The 25,399-nt window shown below is 36.9% G+C and overlaps 2 long non-coding RNA genes across 3 annotated transcripts; both read left to right on the top strand.

The window, feature by feature from the left end:
• Positions 1–14,048: 14,048 nt before the first annotated feature.
• LOC141704709 (uncharacterized) lies at positions 14,049–15,571 on the top strand. Its single transcript, XR_012568042.1, has 3 exons — positions 14,049–14,273; positions 14,844–14,930; positions 15,371–15,571. It is a non-coding gene; the product is annotated as an uncharacterized LOC141704709 (long non-coding RNA).
• A 571-nt stretch (positions 15,572–16,142) lies between these two features.
• On the top strand, positions 16,143–17,366 carry LOC141704712 (uncharacterized). Of its 2 annotated transcripts, XR_012568044.1 has the most exons (3): positions 16,143–16,208; positions 16,293–16,673; positions 17,017–17,366. It is a non-coding gene; the product is annotated as an uncharacterized LOC141704712 (long non-coding RNA). The 2 variants fall into 2 exon arrangements; XR_012568043.1 differs by having other exon boundaries at positions 16,148–16,673.
• Positions 17,367–25,399: the final 8,033 nt, after the last annotated feature.

Below are 25,399 nucleotides of genomic sequence, written 5' to 3'. Positions count from 1 at the left end.
TTCCAGCTTTCTTCAATTAATGCTCTACTCATCAGGCAGATTGCAGAACCATCAGTTCTTGTTGAAAGCTTGGCTTCATAAATGTTACCACGCCTGTATCCTTTCAAAACAACTTTGCCTGGAGATTTACTCACAACTTTACAGTGTTCTTCAAAGAAATCAACATGATAACCTCTGTCACAGATTTGACTTATACTCAGCAGATTATGTTTAAGTCCTAAGATCAGAGCTACTTCATTAATGATGACATTCCCAAGATTGATATTGCCATATCCCAATGTTTTTCCAATGTTGCCATCTCCATAAGAAACACTTGGGCCAGCTTTCTCCATAAAGTCTGATAGCAGGGCTTTATTTCCAGTCATATGTCCTGAACATCCACTATCCAGAACTAGGATGTTTTTCCTGTTGCCCTGCAATCACAAAGACCACTAATGATTAGTTTTAAGGACCCAGACTTGCTTGGATCCTTTTGCTTTATCAAGTTTGTTAACATTTGCAGCGGATTTAGCATCAGAGTTTATGTTAACATTTTTCTTATCAGAATTTACACTATCAGACTTTGAATCAGAATTTACACTAGAAGGAACAATGGAAACTTTCTTTAAAGAAGGTTTTATTTGATAATAATCATAGTACAAACTATGATATTCCTTACAAGTATAAATGGAATGCCATAAACTACCACAATGAAAATAAGGATTTTGTGGCTTATATCTAACAGACTGACTCTTAACTCCTGACTTGGTAAGGAGTTTATGTTCTTACTCTTCCTGCAAAAAGAATCCAGATGGGTAGAACTTCCACAGTTATGACACGTTTTCCTAGGACCTTTAGGAACAGGTTTATAATCATTGCTTTTATTCACACCTTCCTTTCCATTCCTATTTTTCCTAGGTGTTTTTACCTTGTTTGCATTCTTAACATCTTTCAGCTTATGTTTAAGCTGCTTCTTTGTCAGTAAGCCTATGTTTACTTCAGCTGTCTTTTTCTGTTTTAGTTTGTCAGAATTTAATCCCTTTTTAACTTCTGATTTCTCATTATCAGACTTTACAGCTACAAACTTAACAGGTTTTAACTTTGGCTTTTGCTTAACAACAACAGGCTTAATTTCTACAGTTCCTTTATCATTCTTATCCTCTCCATAACCTAAGCCCTCTTTCTATTTTTCACTACTTAACAAATTCTGAGTTGTTCTGCCAGAGTTAGTCCAAGTCTGATAACCTCTCTTTCCTTTTCTAACTCAGTTTTTAGAGATTCATTCATTTTTATTACTTCATGCCTAACATAAAAAGCATCATCTCTATCTTTCTGAGTTTGATGGAACATAACTAACTCCTTTTCTAAGAAATCATTTCTTTTCTTAAAAGCAAGATTTTCAGAAGTTAATCTTTCACAAGTTAGAGTTTGGTCTCTATAACTAACAAACATGGTTTTAAGATATCTTCTCAACTCATTAATTTCATCAGTATGAAAGTCATAAGTGGTTTGAGGTACCTTTGATTCAGCAGCTTCAGAACTGCTTTCAGCACTTGCCTTATCAGCATTTGCCATCAAGGCATAATTCTCCTCATTTTCAGAATCTGAGGTGTCTATCCAGCTTTTCTTCTTTGTGACAAGAGCCTTGCCTTTGTCACTCTTCACTTTCTTGCAATCAGGAGATATGTGTCCTTTCTCACCACAGTTGTAGCATTTTACATTTGTATAATCTCCTATGTCAGACTTTCCTCCTCTGCTCTCAGATCTTCTGAAATTCTTCTTATCAAAACTTGTGCCTTTCCTGGAAAACTTCTTTCCCTTCCTGAACTTTCTGTATGCAATCTTTGTGATCCCTTTCACCATAAGAGAACACAGCTTCATTATCTCTTCATCAGCATCCGTCTCAGGCAGGCTTTCAGATTCCGAGTCATCATCACTTTCAGAACTTGATGACTCGGTATCAGACTTTGTGAAAAGAGCTTTACCCTTGTCCTTCCTTGAGGTAGGTGCTTTGGGGGATTCTTCTTCAGCTTTAAGAGCAACTGTCCTTGACTTTCCTCATTTCCTCTTGCTTCTTTGTTCCATCTCAAGTTCATGAGTCTTGAGCATTCCATAGATTTCATCAAGAGTTGTTTCATCAAGATTGTAGTTGTCTCTTATTGTTGTTGCCTTCAAATCCCAGCATTCAGGAAGAGCTAACAGGAATTTAAGGTTTGAATATTCAAGATCATACTCCTTATCAACCAGTGACAGATCATTCAAGAGTTTGACAAATCTATCATATAAGTCAGTCAATGACTCATTAGCCTTTGAGTCAAAGTGTTCATACTCTTGAGTGAGTATTGTCTTCCTGTTCTTCTTAATCGTATCAGTTCCCTGATACCTTGTTTCCAGGGCATCCCATATCTCCTTTGCAGTCTTACAGTTTATTACCCTGTTTGACATTACATTATCAATGGCACTATGCAGTAAGTGTCATACCTTAGCATTCTTAACAATTGATGCGATATCTTCAGCAGTATAATCACTCTTCTCCTTTGGTACCGTCTTTGCTGCTTCACCTGCAACTGCAACCGCGAGCTTGGTTGGTTTGTGAGGCCCTTCCTTGATTCTATCAAGATATTTTGGATCTGTTGCTTCCAGAAACATGATCATCCTCACCTTCCATATGGGATATTCAGATGGTCTCAATATGGGAACTCTGATGGTCTCATATCGACTTTGAATTTGTGTCTTTGGAGGTTCTTCAGTTTTGGTGGGCTTAGTTGGAGTTTCTGTTTCATACATGATTATGTTTGGGTCTTAAACTGTTTGTACGGTAACAGATTGGCTCTGATACCACTTGTTAGGTCACACACACACTGTAGAGGGGGTGAATACAGTGTAAAGTACAATCAAATCGAACTTTAATAACTCAAGTAACAGAAAACAAACTTTATTGAAACAATAAACTCTGTTACAGTATGGAACTGTTACCTCTCAGTGATGAACAAATATCACGAGAGCTGCTAGGGTTACAATGAATAATATTTTCGATAATGATAACACTTATAGTGTAAACCCTATATCTGTGTTTATATACTACACAGTTACAAAATAATTGCTAATTGATATGGAATATAATTCTGCTTCCTAAAATATATCAATCAGATATCTTTTCTTCCAAGTATTCTATTCTTCATAGAATTCCTTCTTCATGCATATCTCTTCTTATGTTTGTCTCAGATCTTCTTTCCTTTAATCAGCTGCTGTCCTTATCTGAACATCCTTCAGTACTTAAGTTCTGATATCCATCTTCTGATGATTATCTCCTGATAATATAGGTACTGATATCCTTAAGTCCTGACTTCCAGTAAGTACTGATTTATCCTGTTTAAGTAAGATCTGAAAACTAAACATAAATCATATTATCCATGACATTATCAAATATATCTAACATGTTTATTTGAGGTCTTATACGAAATAGGACGTTAAATGCTACTTCAGTCAAATTGTGCATTAGCAATAAGGTCGATTGTTCTTAAAAGAGTCTTTTATAATGAGAGTTATTATTATTGTGTAGGGTCAAGTGACAAGATTATTGTTATTATATGCTAATTCGACCCCAAACCAAGATCTGGTCTAGGTTCAAGTATGATTCAGGTTCACATTATTACAACCCATTTATTCAAAAGTCTGACACACTCTAGCTTTATTCAGCAACTCATCAGACCGCATGTGGCCTGATATATACTACCTCTGAGGAGCCGGGTCCTAAAGGGGCGGGAACACGGGTCTGTCTGACTGGTCTTCTAGGCATCTGCGACATATATACATAACAGGTTGCAAGGGTGAGCATAGTCGCTCAGCAGTACCAACATATGAATAACAAGATAAAAACAGTAACGTAAACAATGATAGGAACAGAGCTGTAATCATGTGAACAACGTTATATAATGAAAAGTTGAGATAACTGGATATCACTGACTAACATGCTTTTACAAAACAACGTAGTAGTGTGTTGTATGAGTACTAGAGTCCAATTTTAGCATGCTATTCAAATTTATAAAACCACTGTATCAAGTACTTATACCCTTACGGGAATCACAAAGCCAAATCAGATACGTAACGGATATATGAAGATAGCTGATCAGGCTATCAACACCAGACGGCTCTAACTGCCATCCCATTTACCTGTTTCGGAACTCAGAGACTAGCTAGGTCTCTGACCTGCTGGACTAATCGGTTATATAGTGTGCGCAACCGAATTAGCCTCTTACGCCACCTCAATACGCCCCCTCGCCCCAATGTATCCCATATTTGATCGTTTTATCTCATTTCAAAACCATTCATTTTAACAGCACACATGGAAAATCTAGTTCACAAATTATTTCATTCGAGATAGGTACCTTTCGAAGTTACTTTTCCCCAAAACAGGTTTAAAATAGCGATTTATAACTACAGGGGATACGTAACTTAAAATGTTTTTGTTCCATTACGATATTAAAACATTAGCTATTCATACGTACTGAACCATAAAAGAATGGTTAGGGGGTACTTGCCTTGCAACGCTTTCAGAAATTCTAGGTAGCTTTTATGTTGACTTCGGTCCTGGTGAGACTCGACTAGGATCTACAAATACAGAATACCCTAATCAGTTACATCGACATGCTTGATATCCTCAAATCCTAATAACCCAATCTGATAACCCGACTCGCATAGCAATTATACAAGCAATCATGCAATCACGTAATCCGAACACAAATAAAGGTAACACGTATAATATAAATAAGTACGTTTTTAAAGTAAATTTTTAGAAAATTTTGGCAGAAACTCCTTTGTTTATAAGCCTACTCGTCGATTACAATCGACGTCAACAATCACAATAGTCCACAAGTTTCGTCACAACACCAATTCCACAATCACGTATTTATTTACGTATAATTCCAATATACGATTTATTTTCGAAAACATTTTATACAAATTATTTTATTTATTTATAAAAATTAGGACTCAGAACAATGTCATCACTGTCCGTCGTCCGCTCGTAACGAGTCATCACAGTACGGCGGCAAAATTCTCGGGGTACCCGATAATTCAGATTCCAACCAATAATTTCAGTGATTAATTACTAAAATTTTGGCGCATAAATTCATTTGTATCATGAATATTACTCAATAATCCCCTGAAATAAAAGAAATTTAAAAATAAAATTAAAAATCTGCACAGTCCAAACCAACAGCACACAGGCGGCCCTACAAGGCCTAAACCAAAAGCCCAACTGAGAAGCCCAAACTGAGCAACCCAACAGAGCAGCCAGGTAACCACATGCGACCACGCGCCGCCACACACACCCACACAATCATACTAATACGCACACACAAATACACATAGCACACATATATATACAGGTATATATATATATATGTGTGCATACTAACAGAACAAAAACAGAACCAAGCCAAACCGGAGTACAGTGGTGGCTTACCGGAAAAACAGGCCGGAAAATCGAGGAGAACAGGCGAACAAGAACCCAGGAAGGAGGAGGGAGAAACGAAAGAAACAGAGAAGAAGATCGAGAGAGAGAACCAGAGATTTCGAGAGAGAAAGAAAAAGAAATCAGTCGAAGCCGAGAAGGAGAGACAAAAGGGGGGTGATGTGTTTATTTTCCCAAATAAGGAGTTGCAGACACGTATCCTTAATTGTGATATGTGTCGCCCTATTATCTCAGCAATTTCCGGGTTTTGCAATCTCGTTTTATCCCGGATTTACGAAACAAAGAGCGGTTAAAAATATTTCGAAATAAATCCCAATTGATTTTAAAATATCAGAAATATCCCGGAGTACATAAAAACATAATTTTAGAAATTCTAAAACAATTTTTAAGGTGCACTTTATACCCTCTTTTTAATAATTAAACGAAACAACGCGCCGGTGAAATTAATCCCAAAAATTTCCATAATAATTTTAAAATTAGCAGAATATTATAAACTTAGTAAACTATGAATTCCATGAATTTTGAAGAATTTTGGAATTAAATATGGAATTTATAAATAAACACACTCAGAAAATCATTTAAAGATAAATAGTTAGTGAAATATTGATTTCCCAATTTTATAAAATCCTAAAAATAATTATTAAAATTATAAAATTATGAAACACATGTTAGAGGCAATCCAAATATCTATGGAATTAAAACTATAATAAAATCACTTTTACAAGCATAACAAAACCACATATCTTGATCATAAATCACAAAAATCCAGACCATATATCAATAGATCACAGATAATTTGTAAAAATCAACACACTGCTGCCAAAAATCAATACACATATTTTATTTAATTATTTATTCAATTATTACACTTTTAAATATTGAAAATAAAAAGAAAATACACGAGTCGTTATATCCTTTCCCCCTTAAAAAGATTATGTCCCCTGAATCTGACTCAGCTAAACAAATGAGGATATTTATCAAGCATGTCTGACTCCAATTCCCAAGTAGACTATTCTACTCAAGGATTTCTCCACAAGACTTTACTATAGGGATCGATTTATTCCTAAGGACTCGTTCTTTACGATCTAAGATTTAAATCAGTTGTTCCACATTAGACAAGTCTGACTGAAACTCAATGGGTTCGTACTCTATAACCTGATTTGAATCAGGAACATAGGGATTCAACATAGATACGTGGAACACATTGTGAATGTGCTGCCACTGCGGTGGTAATGCTATCTCGTAGGCAACCTTCCCTACTTTCTTCAAAACTTCAAATGGTCCCATAAATCTGGGGCTAAGTTTTCCTTTCTGACCAAATCGCACTAACCCTTTCCAAGGTGATACCTTTAGCAACACCAGAGCTCCTATCTCGAAGTTCATATCCTTCCTATGTAAATATGCATTCTTTCTTTGTCTATCTTGGGCTGCTTTTAACCTTTTCCGAATCAATACTATTGCATCTCTGGTTTGCTGAACCAACTCGGGACCTAATATTTTCTTCTCTCCTACTTCATCCCAATACAACGGTGATCTACACTTGTGTCCACAAAAAGCTTCATAGGGCGGCATTCCAATACTGGCATGGTAGTTGTTGTTGTACGAGAACTCAATCAAAGGTAAGTGTTCATCCCAATTACCCTTAAAATCCAAAACACAAACTCTCAACATATCCTCTATGGTCTGAATCATTCTCTCACTTTGACCGTCTCTCTGAGGATGATAGCCGGTGCTCATATTCAACTATGTTCCTAGGCACTCTTGGAATTTGGTCCAAAACTTGGAATTGAATCTGGGGTCTCGATCTGACACTATAGACACAGGCACTCCATGTTTGGTAACTATCTCATCCAAATATAACTTAACTAGCTTTTCTGAAGAATACCTTTCATTGATCGAAAGAAAATGCGCTGACTTGGTCAATCTATCAATGATCACCCAAATAGCATCGTGATTTGCTCTCATCTTTGGCAATCCCACTACAAAACCCATGGCAATCTTTTCCCACTTCCATTGGGGAATCTCCAAAGGTTTTAACAATCCACTTGGTCATTAATGCTCCGCTTTTACCATTTGGCACATGTGACATTTGCTAACCCAATTAGCAATATCCTTCTTCATTCCTGGCCACTAAAAGTTTCTCTTCAAGTCTTGGTACATCTTAGTGCTACCAGGGTGGATAGAAAACCTAGAGTTATGCGCTTCGTGTAATACTACATTCTTCAGTTCCGTTACATTAGGAATCCAAATTCTGGATGAAAATCTAAACAAACCTTGGTTATCCTTTTAAGTACATAACTCCTCTCCCGTCAAAGTATCCAACTCTTGTTCCTTAACTCCTTCTTGACACCTTTTGATCTTTTCCATCAACGCCGGCTGGAAGGTAACATCATATAGCTGCTCCTGACTTTCATTTGGTACTTGAACTTCAATCTCCATCTTTTCTAAGTCTCGTGCTAGTTCGTCCGCAATCCGAACCATATTCAATTTCTATTTTCTACACAAGGCATCAGCCACCACATTGGCTTTACCTGGGTGATAATTAATCGAACAATCATAGTCCTTAATCAGTTCCAACCACCTTCTATGTCTCATGTTCAAATCCTTCTGCGTGAATATGTACTTCAGGCTCTTATGATCCGTATAAATATCGCACTTCTCCCCATACAAGTAATGACGCCATAACTTCAGAGCAAACACTATAGCTGCCAACTCAAGGTCATGAACTGGATATTTATGCTCATGAGACTTCAGTTGTCTGGAGGCATAAGCGATAACTTTGTCATGCTGCATTAATACACATCCCAAACCTTTCAAAGAAGTGTCGTTATAAATCACAAAGTTTCCCATTTCATCTGGCAATGCTAATACTAGAGCTGTCACTACCACCTTTTCAATTCCTGGAAACTTTCTTCACACTTTTCCGTCCAAATAAACTTCTCATTCTTCCTGGTTAATGGGGATGCAATCTTCGAGAAATCCTTTACAAACCTTCGATAATATCCATCTAATCCTAGAAAACTTCTTATTTCCGTCGGAGTCTTCGGTTGCTCCCACTTTGATACGGCTTCAATCTTTACTGGGTCTACTTTAATACCTTCCTTACTCACTACATGTCCAAGAAACTGTACCTCTGTTAGCCAAAATTCACACTTAGAGAACTTTGCATACAATTGCTTTTCTCTCAACTTCTGAAGGGCAATCCATAGATGCGTCGCATGATCTTCTGGAGTCTTTGAATATATAAGGATGTCATCAATATATATAATAACAAACTTATCGAAATATTCCTTATACACCCTGTTCATTAAGTCCATGAAAGCCGCTGGCGCATTTTTCAATCCAAACGACATCACTAAGAACTCGTAATGGCCATACATTGTCCTGAATGCAGTCTTGGGAATATCTTCGTGCTTTATCTTCAATTGGTGGTAGCCAGACCTTAAATCAATCTGTCAGAAGTAACATGCCCCTTTAAGCTGATCAAACAAATCGTCGATGTGTGGCAAAGGATATTTATTCTATATTGTCAACTTGTTCAGCTCTCTGTAGTCAATGCACAATCTCATACTTCCATCCTTCTTTTTTATGAATAGCACTGGAGCACCCCACGGAGAAACACTGGGTTGAATAACTCCCTTATCCAATAGTTCCTGAAGTTACTTAGCCAATTCTTTCATTTCCATTGGGGCCATCCTATATGGAGCTTTAGAAACTGGTTTAGCTCTGGGTATCAAATCAATGGAGAACTCTATTTCTCGATCAGGTGGCAACCCTGGTAACTCTTCTAGGAAGACGTCAGGGAATTCTCTTACTATGGGAATCTCATCCAAAGTAGGGGTTTCTTTCTTCATATCCACCACATGAGCTAAATACGCCTCACACCCTTTCCACAATAATTTCTTTGCTTGCAATACTGAAAGGAACTTTTTATCTTGCCTCTGTCCTTGATAACTGATCCTTTTATTATCTGGGGTATACATAACAACTCTCTTTTTATTACAGTCAATATTTGCCTTATATAGAGACAACCAATCCATGCCTAAAATAACATCAAAGTCTCCTAATTTAAAGGGTATTAGGTCGGCAGGGAAAGTATATCCTGAAATATCTATGGAGCATTTAGGACAGAATTGGTTTACGGGCACTTTATCTTTATTAGCCACTTCTATGGCCAAAGGTTCCTCTAAGTCTTCCAACACCAATTGCATTTTATTCACAAGATTCATAGATATAAAGGATTTGGACGCTCTTGAATCAAATAAAACGTTAACAAGTACGGAATTAAGAGAAAGCGTACCTGCAACCACATCGGAATCATGAGCTAGAGATTTCTGGGTCATCTTAAAGGTTCTAGCTCTAGCAGTACTGGTTGTTGGTCCTTGGGACACGCTCCTTCCAACACTACCTCGGGTCACTGACTTGCAATTCCTAGCAATATGCCCCACTTTTCCACAACTAAAGCAGGTTACTCCTTGAGTCTCAGACTTACACTCCGTAGAATAATGACCCTTCTGGCCACACTTAAAACAGTTAATATTTTCTCGGCACTGACCACTGTGCTTCTTCCCATATGTCTTAAAATCAATCACTAGCTTGCTAAGCCTTGTCGGGGTGGAGTTAACTGAAGTGGTACTGGGTCTAGCCTGAGGGAAATTTTGTCTCCTGAACTTCTTATTCTTATTCTTTCCAAACCAATGTTGGAACTTCTGACTTGCTATACTTGATTCTGACCTAGCAGGTCCACTTTCAAACTTCCTTTTCTTCTCACCCTGCTCCTTTGCAGCTAACTTCTGGTCACTTTCTATCACTAAGGCAGCCTGAACTACCGAAGTATATGTCTTGAGTTGTAGAGCTACAACTCCACTCCTTATTTTTGGCTTCAACCCTTGTTGAAACCGCTTCGCTCGTTGAGCTTCCAAACTCACATATTTCGGTGTTATACGGGCCAACTCCATAAACTTTGCTTCATACTCCGTGACACTCCTGTCTCCTTGCTTCAACTCCAAAAACTCTATCTCCATCTGACTCTGGAGACAGTCCAGAAAGTATTTCTCCAAGAACAGCTCTGTGAATCTGGCCCATGGGACTGGACCTTATCCTTCTAATGCTCGCGTAGATTCCCACCAATAACTCAAATCATTCTTCAGAAAATAACTAGCATAATCCGTCTTTAAATCCTCACTCACCTTGGTGAGCGCAAACGCCTTTTCCATTTCCTTCAACCATATCCTAGCAGCAACAGGATCTTCCTCTCTTTTAAACTCTGGGGGCTTCACTGCCTGGAAAGACTTAAAGCTAACAACCCGATTTGTGCCCCTCATCTCATGCTACTGCTGGATTTGCAGTTGCTGCTATTGGATTTGCTTCTATTGTTGCTATATGAGCTGTTGTTGCTGTTGTTGTTGTTGCTGCAATTATCGTTGCTGCTGCTGGAATTGTTGTTGTTGTTGGGTCAGTTGTATAGGCTGCTGACGCAACAAATTCATCAATTCACTCATGGAGGGATCCCCAGCAGATCCGTTGTTAGGTTAAGAATTCTTCTTTAGTGGCATCTCCTGAAACATAACAGTCATATATAAGAGAATGGATTGCTCCAAGTTGTTTATACATATACACCAGGAGAGCGTTGCCACTAAGACAATATCCTCATCTTCAGTTTAATTGGATCCGTCCTGAGTGAATGATCATAATCTAGAAATTCCAGCAACAGAAGCAACAATAATAATAACAACGCACAACTATATAAAAACTGAACAATGAAATAAAGCAGCTATAATACAATATTCAACAGGAATCCAACTAGTACAACTGAAATCCAACTGAAAACAAACCATCCAAATACACATCAAAACTGGCTTTCATAGCAGCCTCCGCCTACTATAAACTATCACAACATAATGTACATATACAAAGAAAACAACTATAAAACTCCTGGAAGCCAACTCTGAGCTCTGTATCTCCCTGTTGCAATCCTGGTCTAACCACTACCACTGCCACCAATAGAACCTAGCTCAAACACTAACCAGTTCACTAGGTCCTGATACTGCACAGCCCTGAACTCTGAGCTAATGAAACAATCAATGGATCTAGCCCTCTCAACAGCCATCTGGGTCAAGGATCGCACACGGGCCTGCACCTCAGGGGAAGGGGCAGGAATGCCCTGGAAAGGTGCAACGGGTATCTGGTCAAGCTGAGCATCCAACCTCAGACTCTGCTCTCTAATAAAAGATGTATTCACCGCTCGGTGAACATGGTAAGGGATTGGAGAAGAAGTACCACTAGGGGCTACAGGAGGAACTAGAGGTCTCGATAAGGAAGAACTGGGACCACAGCCGGGAGGAAAATCCCTAACAGCAGACACATACCTACGTACCCAGCGGGGACGAGTACTAGGTCCAGGGAAGTCTCTCGGTACAAGGGAAGGAACTGGTGGAGGAGGCATAGGGGTCTCCTCAACAACATCCAGGGTCCTCTCGGAATCTAAGCTATCCGGGTCTGAAGAGTTCTCCCGAGAAGGAGAACTAGAAATCACAATAGGCCACTGCCAACAGGATAAATACAGGAAAGATACCACAAGGTCAAGACAGTTCTATCAAAACATTTAATAGAAGCCAGGGTAACGCCGTCGGAACCCTCGACTGACTCTAAGGTTTACTCCTCTATATGAGTTGCTGACTCACACCTTAAGAATCAATTCTATACCTATTCGACAAAATTCCTAACCTGGATTAGGGACTTGAACCTGTAACTCTGATACCAACTGTGACGGCCTCAACCCCGGGGTCAGGGGTTGACGTCACTCAACACAAACACCAGAAATATAAACAACAAGATTATTATTATTATATGCTAATTCGACCCCTAACCAAGATCCGATCCAGGTTTAAGTATGATTTAGGTTCACATTATTACAACCCATTTATTCAAAAGTCTGACACACTTTAGCTTTATTCAGCAACTCATCAGACCGCATGTGGCCTGATATACACTACCTCTGAGGAGCCGGGTCCTGAAGGGGCGGGAACACGGGTCTGTCTGACTAGTCTTCTAGGCATCTGTGATATATACATAACAGGTTGCAAGGGTGAGCATAATCGCTTAGCAGTACCAATATATAAATAATAAGATAAAAACAGTAACATAAACAATGATAGGAACAGAGCTGTAATCATGTGAACAACATTATATAATGAAAAGCTGAGATAACTGGATATCACTGACTAGCATGCTTTTATAAAACAACGTAGTAGTGTACTGTATAAGTACCAGAGTCCAATTTTAGCATGATATTCATATTTATAAAACCACTGTATCAAGTACTTATACCCTTACGGGAATCACAAAGCCAAATCAGATATGTAACGAATATGTGAAGACAGTTGATCAGGCTATCAACACCAGACGGCTCTAACTGCCATCCCATTTACATGTTCCGGAACTCACAGACTAGCTAGGTCTTTGACCTGCTGGACTAATCGGTTATATAGTGCACGCAACCGAATTAGCCTCTTACACCACCTCAATAGGCCCCCTGGCCCCAATGTATCCCATATCTGATCGTTTTATCCAGTTTTCAAAACACTTGTACCTATCTCATTTCAAAACCATTCATTTTAACAGCACGCATGGATAATCTAGTTCACAAATCATTTCATTCGAGATAGGTACCTTTCGAAGTTACTTTTCCCCAAAACAGGTTTAAAACAGTGATTTATAACTAAAGGGGATACGTAACTTAAAATGTTTATGTTCCATTACGAGATTAAAACATTAGCTATTCATACGTACTGAACCATAAGAGAATGGTCAGGGGTACTTGCCTTGCAACACTTTCAGAAATTCTAGGTAGCTTTTATGCTGACTTCGGTCCTGGTGAGACTCGACTGGGATCTACAAATATAGAATACCCTAATCAGTTACATCGACATGCTTGATATCCTCAAATCCTAATAACCCAATCCGATAACCCGACTCGTATAGCAATTATACACGCAATCACGTAATCCGAACACAAATAGGGGTAACACGTATAATATAAATAAGTAAGTTTTTAAAGTAAATTTTTAGAAAATTTTGGCAGCAACTTCTTTGTTTATAAGCGTACCCGTCGATTACAATTGACGTCAACAATGACAATAATCCACACACTACTAGAAAAAGTAGAATAGACATCACCTCTTAGACATCGGTTGCTTTTCTGACCGATGTAAAAGGTGTTTTCTACATCGGTTTTTGACAACCGATGTCTTTTGTTGTTATAAACATCAGTTGTTTAGCACAACCGATGTTATATGTCTGTTTTAAAAAAATTAATTAACGCACATTCCCCGTTCCCCCCTTAACCAAATTATTCATTCCCTCCAAGTGTTTCCCCCCCTTAACCAAATAATTCATTCCCTCTTTAAAATTCCCCCTTTTTTTTACCTTAGCAAAATTTCAAGCCTAAAATCTTCCCTCCCCTCTTTTGGACTTTACACATAAGATTAAAATTAAATCAGAAATTAAAATACGTATACATACAACATCTATTAAAACATCAAATATAAAACATAAAATCAAAAACCCTATCCTCTCACCTCTGTCTCTTTACTCGACCGAAGAACAACCCATCTCAACTGTGCTCATCTCTCTCTCTGCTTGACCGCTCTCTCTCCCCCTCTCTCTCTCTCTCTCTCCCTCTCTCTCTCTCTCTCTCTTTCTCGCTCTCTCTGCAAAGGTCGTTAGAGTTTGTTCAAGTCGAAGTTTAAAGCTCAAATTGGAATATAAAGCTCAAGTCGGAGGTTAAAGCTAATTCAGAGGTCTAAACTTGAATTGGGTAAATATTAAACCCTAACTTTTAAATTTGGGGTTTTAAATTAAACCCTAATTTTTTGTGCTTCTTGGGTCACTAATTATGTTGATGTGGTGGTTTTTTTTTTCTTTTATAATCTGAGGTAGAGGATGTTTTTTCCTAGGGCCTATTAGTACTAATTTCGAGCGTTATTAAAGTTGAAAGCTTTACCTGTTCTGGTGGGTTTTTTTTCTTTTATAATTGTAGGCAGAGGATAGTTTATCTAGTATGTAGTGGCTAGTAGTGGTAAGTACGGGGGTTATTAAAGTTGATAGCTTTATATGTTATGGTGGTAATGGCTTTTATTGTGGTCTCCGATCTAAGTTGTCAACAAGTAATCTGTTTTATTATTTATTTTTGTTATTTATCACTTATTAATTTATCGGTGTCTGATTACTTGTGTAAAATATGTGGAGTTTTTGATGGATATTCATTTTATTGATTCTAGTTGATAATCTTCTGTATCTAAAGCTAGTGATCAATTTGGTTGACTGTTTTTAAGTTTAATTTTGGAGTACCAGACTGGATTAATTTGGTTTTACTGTTTTGTTGCAGTGCTGTTTCAGAATTTGATGCTCCACTTCCTATTGGTGCTGCATCAGAAGGCAAAGAATGTGCCGAGAAAGAATGCTCGAGAAAGAGGTATGGTGTTTTGCTATAAATCTTCCCTCTTATTGTTAATTGCTTAAATTTCCAAGGTAGATTAGTTAGAATATACTAAACAATGTAGTAGTTAAAAAATAAGTGAAAAGAGAATCTAAAGGCTGCAATAGATAAGTTTCATGTTCATGTCCTAACAAGAAGCACGATGTCATGTCAATATAATTGTTTTTTTATATTTGCATCCATCAGACTAAAACTAGTTAAACTTTTGAATTAGCTTAGAATTGCAGTCACCTGCATAAGTGCATGGTTTTTCTTCCTAGTATCCTTATTGTGCTTAAATAGATTTTTAGTTAATTGGTATGCCAAATCATGCATATTTTTCCACACTATAGCTTTCTTTCATATTAGTTGAGGTAATAAGTGTAGGTTTCAAGTTTCTTAAATCATGAGCACTTTCATTTCATTTTTCTTATTAGGGAAGTAAATTCATTTGATATGAGAAAGAAATTGTCATTTTGTGTGGGTCTTCTATTACGTTTACTGAAGAAGAATCACCGTCTTTACGTGACTTGTACCACTGGTTTTGATCTCTCTCTCGCCTGCGTCATTGCGTACCTTCACTGGATGACAGATACCTCTCTTCATACAACATATAGTTTTGTAACCTGGTTACATTCATACAGAGTGATAATACTCTATTAAATTGAGTGATAAATTCCCTGTTTGTATCAATATCGAAAAATATTAATATTTTGAATACACCTGTTGGACGTGATTGCTAATTTGCTATACATTGAGAAGGTGTTTTGGATCAATTGTCATATGTAGATAGTATATGCAAGATGTGAATAACATAATTTGAAAAGTTTTACTTTTTATAGCTTTAAGATGGCAACACAAGGGAAACTAATGCTCTGGGGTGCTAAGGTCTTGCATATATTGATAATGTCATATTAAAATTGAACATACATAGTCTTCTATTATTTGGTCAGATAGTCTTCTATTGTCTGATATGCAATTCCTTAACTATATTTAAATTGCATATACTTGCAGATTAATAGTCTAATTGACAGAGGACAACTGTGGAGACTTGTGGCATCTTCATTTTTGCATGCAAATATCGGACATCTCCTGGTCTAATTAAATATCTGTGCACACAATTATAATATGGAAACTATTTTATAGTGTGTGTAATAAGAGGAGTTTGCTTTTTTCAGATAAATTGTTGTTTTTTAAACTCTATTGGTCCGACAGTGGAGAAACTTAGTGGTCGTGGAAGATATATGGCAGTTTATGTCACCTCTGCAGTTGCAGGTAACCACAGATAAATTATGTATCATTTCTCTTACATTGGTAGTACTTCTACTATTATCTGATTAAATTGTTACTGTGAATTAGGTATATCAATGAGTTATTAGTTCTGTAAAGCACCAACAGTTGGTGCATCTGGAGCAATTTTTGGATTAGTAGGTTGTCTTCATTCCTATTGTCTAGCACATGTATGAAAATATATATGTCATAGTACATAAGATATCTATTTTAAGAGCATCTCAGTTGCATCACTTGAAGAATAGCAGCAAACAAAAAACATTGGATGGTACCATTCATTTAGTGGATCCAAAGTATGAGAAAGTACTATTGTCTCAGTCAACAGGGGCACCAATTTATACTTCATATCACACCCCTGTCAACCATAATGAATCTGGACCTGGAGCTCTTCACTATATGTATTGTGAAGACGACTGGATGTTGTATGCGGACACTGAGATTGGCAAAATGGTATGTCCTCTTAGTCTTACTTTTGCCGCTTTGTAATTCTGGATCAACAAAGGTACCGCTCCCAAACTTGATTTTATTTTTAAATTTTCTTCTTTCTTGATCTCGGTTATCTTGATTCATCTTTGGATTGTGTGTGAGTTCTTCTAGCCAATACATTTCTTTACAGTTGGCACAGTCCTATATAATTTAGTGTAAAGTTGAACGATATACCCATCCTAGATATTTTTGGCACAGTCCTATATAACTTTCTGTTTTATTGCTCTTCTTTACGGTTGGCACAATACTATATAATTTAGTCATATACATTCCATACTCTGAGTTTTGGTTGATTGACAAATTGCAGCTTTTTGGTCGGAGTGCATTGACATTGCAATCTGGGGCTAGCTTTCGAGGAGATATCAACATCTTGCTTCTTGGTGATCCTGGAACCAACAAGTCACAGTTGCTGACTTATATACATAAGCTATCCCCTTGCGGAATTCACACAAGTGGACGAGGGAGCTATATTGTTGGATTGACTGCCAATGTAGCCAAAGATCCAGAATCTGGTGATACAGTATGTTTGCAAACAATATGCTACATAAATATGTGCAGTACTTGATGTTTGGATTAGATTAAAGTGTTGTTCCTGATGTTTGGATATTGTTATTGGATATATAGACAATTGATATTATGCAGTAATTGGTTTTGTTAGTTTATTGGTTTGGAAAATTTTTGGCATCTATATTTATAAAATGTACAATAATGAAACAGGTAATCAGAAATCATTACAATGGAAAATGATGTTAATTTAACACTTTAACAAATGTTATAAAATAAAAAACTGATGTCTATCAAAACTTAATACATTAGTTTAAGTGGAACATTGACATCAGTAATATCGAATAAAACCGATGTTAAATATTACAACAAAAAAATCTTAAAACAGAAAACCGATGTTATTAAGCTTTATAGAGATCGGTTTGTCACCAATAGATATCGGTTTGAAATAAAGAACCGATGTCAAAAGTTATGTTTACATCGCTTTATCTTGAGAACCGTTGTTACTGGTATTAGTAACATCAGTTCAATAGGTAAATGAAAATATTTTGCTTATCTCACATATGTTTAAATTGATAAAAATATCATATTATGATAATATATTAAGATTAGATATGTGTTAGAAATTTAAATTTTTAAAAACTGATGTTATATGTCTTCTTTAACATCAGTTTAAAACCGATGTTAAATGGGGGGCCTTTAACATCACCCACGAAGACATCGGATTTATTTGTTCATAGACATCGGTTTTTAGCCGATGTCTATTCTACTTTTTCTAGTAGTGACAAGTTTCGTCACAACACCAATTCCATATTCATGTATTTATTTACGTGCAATTCCAATATATGATATATTTTCGAAAACATTTTATACAAATCATTTTATTTATTTATAAAGATTAGGACTCAGAACAACGTCATCACCGTCCGCTCATAACGAGTCATCGCGGTACGGCGGCAAAATTCTCGGGGTACCTGATAATTCGGATTCCAACCAAAAATTTTGCCGATTAATAACTAAAATATTCCCGCATAAATTCATTTTTATCACGAATATTACTTAATAATTCCCTGAAATAAAAGGAATTAAAAATTAAAATTAAAAATCTGCACAGTCCAAACTAACAGCACACAGGCGGCCCAACAAGGCCCAAACCAAAAGGCCAACTGAGAAGCCCAAATTGAGCAACCCAACGGAGCAATACAACAGAGCAGCCAGGTAACCACACGCGGCCACGCGCCGCCACACACACCCACATAATCACACTAATACGCACACACAAATACACAGAGCACATACATATATACAGGTATATATATGCATACCAACTGAAAAAACCAGAACCAAGTCAAACCAGAGTACAGTGGTGGCTTACTGGAAAACCGAGGAGAACAGGCGAACAAGAACCCAGGAAGGAGGAGGGAGAAACGAAAGAAACAGAGAAGAAGATCGAGAGAGAGGACCAGAGATTTTGAGAGAGAAAGAAAAAGAAATCAGTAGAAGCCGAGAAGGAGAGACAAAAGGGGGTGATGTGTTTATTTTCCCAAATAAGGAGCTGCACACACGTATCCGTAATTGTGATATGTTTCGCCCTATTATCTCAGCAATTTTCGGGTTCTGCAATCTCGTTTTATCCCGAATTTACGAAAGAAAGAGCGGTTAGAAACATTTCAAAATAAATCCCAATTAGTTTTAAAATATCAGAAATATCATGGAGTATATAAAAACATTATTTTTGAAATTTTAAAACAATTTTTAAGGTGCACTTTATACCCACTTTTTAATAATTAAACGAAACAACGCGCGGGTGAAATTAATCCTAAAAATTTCCAAAATAATTTTAAAATTACCAGAATATTATAAACTTAGTGAAATAAGAATTCCATGAATTTTGAAGAATTCTAAAATTAAATATGGAATTTTAAAATAAACACACTCAGAAAATTATTTAAAGATAAATAGTTAGTGAAATATTGATTTCACAATTTTATAAAATCCTAAAAATAATTATTGAAATTATAAAATTATAATACAGATGTTAGAGGCAATCCAAATATTTATGGAATTAAAACTGTAATAAAATCACTTTTACAAGCATAACAAAACCACATATCTCGATAATAAATCACAAAAATCCATACCATATATCAATAGATCACAGATAATTAGTAAAAATCAACACACTGCTTCCAAAAATCAATACACACATTTTATTTAGTTATTTATTCAATTATTACACTTTTATATATTGAAAATAAAAAGAAAATACACGAGTCGTTATAAGTAGTGCTCTCAGTTGCTCCTAAGCTAAGTCGAGTTCTAGATAAACCCTTCTCTAAGGCAAGTGTCCATCCCTTATCAGATCTATTCTTATGCAAGTATTCCGAACCATTCTTTTTGGGCAATGATAGTATGATTTCTTAAAAATGTTGATATTGTTGTCACCAAGATATATTGTTGCAAGTACCTTAATCTTAAATTGAGTTATTACAAATGTATGCCATGCATATGATTATCGCAATTGTTCCAAGTTGATTTATGCACTAATAAAGATCATTCACTTATCTATGTCTTGTCCCAACTTGACTTAGTACCTGTAATTGATATACCCTGATTGCTTGTACCATACCAAAATACCTTTATAAGCTCAAACATTTCAATTTCCGTGATCATAGAACCACCATTGATTTGATACTATATCCCTATACCACTGAAACCTTGAGATATGAATAATCTAACTTCATACTTCTTCATTACCCCTTTATTATCATACCCAAGCTTTGTAACTAGATATATTCCATGAACTACACTCAAAATTTGAGATACCTACCTTTGTTGATTATCATTATGGTTCTTTTTCAATACTTTCTTCCTTAGTTGTTAAGCCATTGATACTCATCATTGATGACCCTGCTAGTGAGAAGATAATTCATTTCTGATAAGAGTTCCATAACTCCAATCCTTGACTTATAATTTAAACTCTATTGTTTAGAATCCTGGTAATTTATCCCTGGCATCAATTTTATAAAAGATAATTACTTTGCAAACAAAAGAATGTTTTCATGAGATTGGTGGATTGGACTAAGACGCAAGTCCCTTTCACACTTATTATATGAGGCTTAAAAGTTGCCTAGGGATCCTAATTAAAATTTGTTAGAACCCAGCGAGGTTCGGGATTACTTCACGGTTGATCACCGGCTGTAATCCATAACATCATAAAATGATTTTAAGCAATGATTTGATAAAAAATGTTATGACTTGAATAATGATGCCATCCACCGCAATTTCAAATTATGAATTGCTATGCTGTTAATTTCTGTCTTATGATATATCTTGCTGAGCGCTTGGCTCACTTATTGCTATTTATCCATGTTATTTCAGCTAGCAAGTATGGTTAGATTCAAGCAGACTGCTCGTAAGTCCATTGGAGATGCTGAGGCTTATGTGAGAGCTCAGGTAGTATAGTTGGCGTCTGTGTGAGGACCGGTAGTTATGTAAAAGTTGTAATAGTTGTTAGTGTTGGACTGTTCAAATATTGAACCTTTTGCGATCTTGGATTTATTGTAAATAGCCGTTTGTAATAATTTTATATTTATCAGTTATTATCATTTAGTTTTATTTTCGGGCTGTGACAGGTTTTGGTATCAGAGCTAAGGTTTAGAGTCCCTGAACAGTCCAAATAGGTTATAGGATATATATAGGAAATACTAGAGTGTAGGTAGATATTATTGGAGTAAGTCGCTAATATTTTCCTTCATATATATTATTTCTCAGCAACAAATGCATTTGTCCTCGTCCTCGGCGCCATCCGATACTATTGCTTTCTCCGTGTACGCTGACTTGAGGCTTCAGTTTGATAGGCTTCAAGGGAAGTACGACCGACTTATGGAGTGACTAGATGTAGCTTTTCAGGATGATTCGTGACTTAGGGAGGAACCTAAGGCACATTTGATTGCGAGACTCAAGTCCTTGACTCAGTTCGTTAACACTAAGCTCGGAGAGATGCCAGCACACCGTGATCGCAACAGCCAATACACCATTCAGATGGTAGGAGATGAAATTTAGGGCATTGTGAAGGTACTTCAGGGGGAGCAGTGGGAAGAGATCCCGATAGCTCGAGAAGATAACGAGGAGACTTAGGAAGATGACCGTTATGCCGAATTAGGAGCCAGATTCCCTATTTCTTTTCCAGTTGGCTATCCTTTATGTTGTTGTATCTCTTGAACTATATAGTTTCTTTATTTCTTTTAGAACTATAATGTTGTTGACCTTTAAATTCGAACCTTATTTGGTATCGTTGTAAGTTAAACTTTGTTTTAATGATTAATGCACTATCGTTCATTTCAGTTTCGCTTTCATTTTTATATCTAGAATTGTATATCACCTTTATTGCTAATAATAAAAAATCTTAATACATGTGATCACCTTGACTTCGTAACACCTTGACCTTGAAATAATTGCCATATTCGTAACTGTTTTGTTAAACCTTTTATTTTAGAATCATGCCACCTAAAAGGACGAAGCAAACCAGTACTTCTACTGCAACCGACCCCAATATCCTTCGAATATTGGAAACCCTGCAACAACAAACCGATGCAATTACTCAGCAACAACAAACTCTTCAACAATAATTCCAAAAACAAAAATTTCAAAACCCAGAGAATCATGAGCAACACCAACATCAACCAGACCCACCAGTACCACCTCAATCAGTTGTGACTTTTAAAGCTTTTCAGAATGTGAACCCTCCAGCTTTTCATAATACCACTGATCTAGTTGTAGCCTACACCTGGATAAGAGAAATGGAGAGATCTTTCGAGTTGGTTCGATTAGGAGCGGATCAGAAGACTGTATATGACAGGTATTTTCTGAAAGGGGAAGTAATTTATTGGTGAGATTCAGTTAAAGCTTTGGAAGAGGTTCAACCAGTTACTTGGGCAAGATTTAAGGAACTGTTTTTAGAAAAGTATTATCCCAAGCATGTACAGAAGTAAATGGAAATGAAGTTCCTAGAGTTAAAGCAAGGTAAAATATGACAGTCTTGGAATATGAGAAGAAGTTTACAGAATTATCAAGGTTTGTGACCAAGTATATGGGTACCAAAGAAGAGAAGGCTCAAAGGTTCCAACAAGGGCTCGAATATTGGATCCGAGATAGGGTATTAATGTTTGAGATTGATACATATACAGGAGTAGCTCAGAAAGCATCCTTGATTGAAAGTAACTGAGTACAATCTAGGAAAGAAAGAGATAGCAAGAAGAGGAAAGTGTTTCATCAGGGGGAAAGGTCAGAATCATGGAGTTAGTCAGATAGGAATATGAAGAGAATTGGGTTCCAGAAAGGATGGAATGCACAAAAGAAAGGGGAAGCGAATAAGAGGAAAGATAATAGAGGGAACTATCAGCAAAATCAAGGACAGGCAAGTGAGAACAGGCAGCCAAGAGTTGAATGCAAGCATTATGGAAAGAAGTATGTGAGAATTTGTAACAAGATTAATATGACATGTTATCGATGCAATCAGAAGGGGCACTTGGAAAATGAATGTAAAGCTTAGAAGAAGGGAGTTACGTGTTTCAAGTGTGGGAAGCCAGGACACATGGCTAAGGAGTACAAATTGGCAGGACCAATCAGGAGTATGATGAGCGTAGCAACGACCAGTTTGACTGTACCAGCTGAGGTATTGGCTTTACCTCCACCATCTGAACCAGTTCCACAAGCATCAATAAGAACTTTTAATTTGAAAATGAAGGACGTTGTTCAGAATTCAGAGGTGATAGCAGGTAAGCTTTCTATAAACAATGTTGAAGCTAAAGTATTAATTGATTCAGGAGCTACAAGATCTTTTATATCAGAAACTTTTGTTGGTAGACTAAATTGTGACAAGAAGAATATGAGTGAATTATGAACATAGTAATTGCTAACCAAGAAAAGGTACCTGTAAGTCAATTCTGCCCAGAGTGTGAGATTGATATCTCCAGGCACAAGTTCCCAGTTGACTTGATACTCTTCAACTTAGGAGAGTTTGACATAATCTTAGGGATGGATTGGTTAGGGAAGAATAATGCTCAGATAGATTGTAGATTTAAGAGATTTTATTTAAGGACAAGGAACGGGAAGAAGGTGATGTTTAAAGGTAAAAAACAAGGACAAATGTTTCTTTCAGTTGTCCAGGATAACAAGTTACTTAGGAAGGGTTATGAGGCATTCCTACTTATGTAGTGAATACGGAAAAGGAAGTTCCTAGTAAAGATGGGATTTCGGTTGTGAAGGAGTTCCCAGATGTGTTTCCAGATGAATTACAAGGAATACCGCCAGACCGGCAGATTGAGTTTGAGATTAACCTTGCTCCAGGAGCCGAACCCATTTCGAAGGCACCATACAGAATGGAACAGGAAGAGATGAAGGAGTTAGCGAGTCAGTTACAAGAACTTTTGGACAAAGGAGTCATAAGTCCAAGTACGTCGCCATGGGGAGCACCAGTTCTGTTTGTATTGAAGAATGACGGAAGCATGAGACTCTGTATAGATTATCGGCAGCTGAACAAGTTGATGGTTAAGAACAGATATCTGTTACCAATGATAGATGATCTGTTCGACCAACTAAAAGGAGCTAAGTGTTTCTCTAAGATTGATTTGAGGTCAGGATACCATCAGTTGAAGATCAAACCAGAGGATATCCCGAAGAAGACATTCAGGACAAGATACGGACATTACGAGTTTTTAGTAATGCCATTGGGGTTAACAAACGCCCATGCAGCTTTCATGGATCTAATGAATCGAGTTTTCAAGAAATATTTGGACAAGTTCGTCAAACTATTCATCGATGACATTATGATATATTCAAAGTTGGAAACGGAACATGAGCAACATTTATGGATAACGTTAGAAATTCTTAGACAAGAAAAGTTGTACGCGTAAATTTTCAAGTGTGAGTTTTGGTTGCAATAAGTTAATTTTTTGGGATTTATAATTGGAAGTGAAGGAATTAGAGTAAACCCTGCAAAGATTGAAGCTGTTATGAGTTGGGAAAGACCAAAGACTGTTACGAAAGTGAGAAGTTTTCTAGGATTAGCCGGGTACTACAAAAGATTTGTGAAGGATTTCTCAAAGATTACTACGCCACTGACCAAGCTGACAAGGAAGAATCACAAGTTAGAATGGAATGTGGAATGTGAAGCGAGTTTCCAAGAGTTAAAACAATTATTGGTTACCGCCCCAGTGTTGGTATTACTAGACAATAAAGGAGAATTTGTGATATATAGCGACGCTTCACATAAAGGATTGGGCTGTGTGCTAATGCAACACAATAAGATGATTGCATATGCATCAAGACAGCTTAAACCTCATGAACTGAAATATCTGACTCATGATCTGGAACTAGCATCCATAGTGTTCCCACTCAAGATATGGAGATATTACTTATACGGAGAGAAGTGTGAAATCTACATGGATCATAAGGGCTTGAATTATATATTTACCCAGAAAGAACTCAACATGAGACAACGAAGATGGTTGGAGCTAATCAAGGATTATGACTGTTCAATACATTACCATCTAGGGAAGGCGAATGTAGTAGCCGACGCTCTCAATAGAAAGGAAATAATGAATATGATCATGTTGCCAAAGGAGTTGTCTGATGAAATTGAAAGATTCGAATTAGAACTTTGTGTGTGCGGAAGGTTAGAAGAGATTTGCCATGCTATGATCTTTCAGCCAAAACTGATAGAGAAGATAAGGAAATATCAAGAAGAAGTGATAAGTCAAGAGAATAACCAACTGAAAGGAGAGGAAATATGTACGCCAAAAGATGAACAAGGTATATTAAGGTTTTCATCAAGAATTTGGATTTCTCAAGTAACTGAACTGAAAAATGAGATACTGCAAGAAGCCCACAACTCGAGACTTTCAATTCATCCGGGAAGCACTAAAATATACGAAGATTTGAGAAAGAAGTTTTGGTGGCCAAACATGAAAAGAGAAATTGCAGAATGGGTCGTAAAATGCTATACATGTCAATGGGTAAAAACGGAACATCAAAGACCGAGCGGTTTAATCCAGCCATTAAAGATTCCAGAATGGAAGTGCGAAAATATTGCCATAGATTTTATAGTGGGATTACCTCGAACAAAATTCGGACACGAAGCCATATGGGTTATAGTTGATTGTCTTACAAAATCGGCGCATTTT

Source organism: Apium graveolens, unplaced genomic scaffold, assembly GCF_009905375.1.
Source record: "Apium graveolens cultivar Ventura unplaced genomic scaffold, ASM990537v1 ctg816, whole genome shotgun sequence".
In the NCBI taxonomy this organism is placed as follows: Eukaryota; Viridiplantae; Streptophyta; class Magnoliopsida; order Apiales; family Apiaceae; genus Apium; species Apium graveolens.
The sequence above is the reverse complement of the archived record's forward strand: the minus strand, read 5'-3'. Positions and strand labels throughout refer to the sequence as shown.